Genomic DNA, 713 nt, shown 5'->3' with positions numbered 1-713 from the left:
AAAACTCAGCAGTGGCCACAGGACTGGAAAAGGTCAGTTTTAATTCCAATCCCAAAGAAAGGCAATGCCAAAGAATGCTCAAACTATGACACAATTGAACTCATCTCACACGCTAGCAAAATAATGCTCAAAATTCTCCAAGCCAGGCTTTAGCAGTACGTGAACCATGAACTTCCTGATGTTCAAGGTGGATTTAGAAAAGGCAGAGGAACCAGAGATCAAATTGCCAATATCTGTTGGTTCATTGAAAAACCAAGAGAGTTCCAGAAAAAACATCTATTTCTGCTTTATTGACTATGCCAAAGCCTTTGACTGTGTGGATCACAATAAACTGCGGAAAATTCTTAAAGAGATGGGAATAGCAGACCTGCCTCTTGAGAAACATGTATGCAGGTCAGGAAGCAACAGTTAGAACTGGACATGGAACAACAGACTGGTTCCAAATTGGGAAAGGAGTACGTCAAGGCTGTATGTTGTCACCCTGCTTATTGAACTTATATGCAGAGTACATCATGAGAAAAGCTGGGCTGGAAGAAGCACAAGCTGGAATCAAGATTGCCAGGAGAAATATCATAACCTCAGATATGCAGATGACACCACCCTTATGGCAGAAATTGAAGAAAAACTAAAGAGCCTCTTGATGAAAGTGAAAGAGGAGACTGAAAAAGTTGATTTAAAGCTCAACATTCAGAAAACTAAGATCATGGCATCCG

Source organism: Bison bison, unplaced genomic scaffold, assembly GCF_000754665.1.
Source record: "Bison bison bison isolate TAMUID 2011002044 unplaced genomic scaffold, Bison_UMD1.0 scf7180017864383, whole genome shotgun sequence".
NCBI classification, from domain to species: domain Eukaryota; kingdom Metazoa; phylum Chordata; class Mammalia; order Artiodactyla; family Bovidae; genus Bison; species Bison bison.
The sequence above is the reverse complement of the archived record's forward strand: the minus strand, read 5'-3'. Positions refer to the sequence as shown.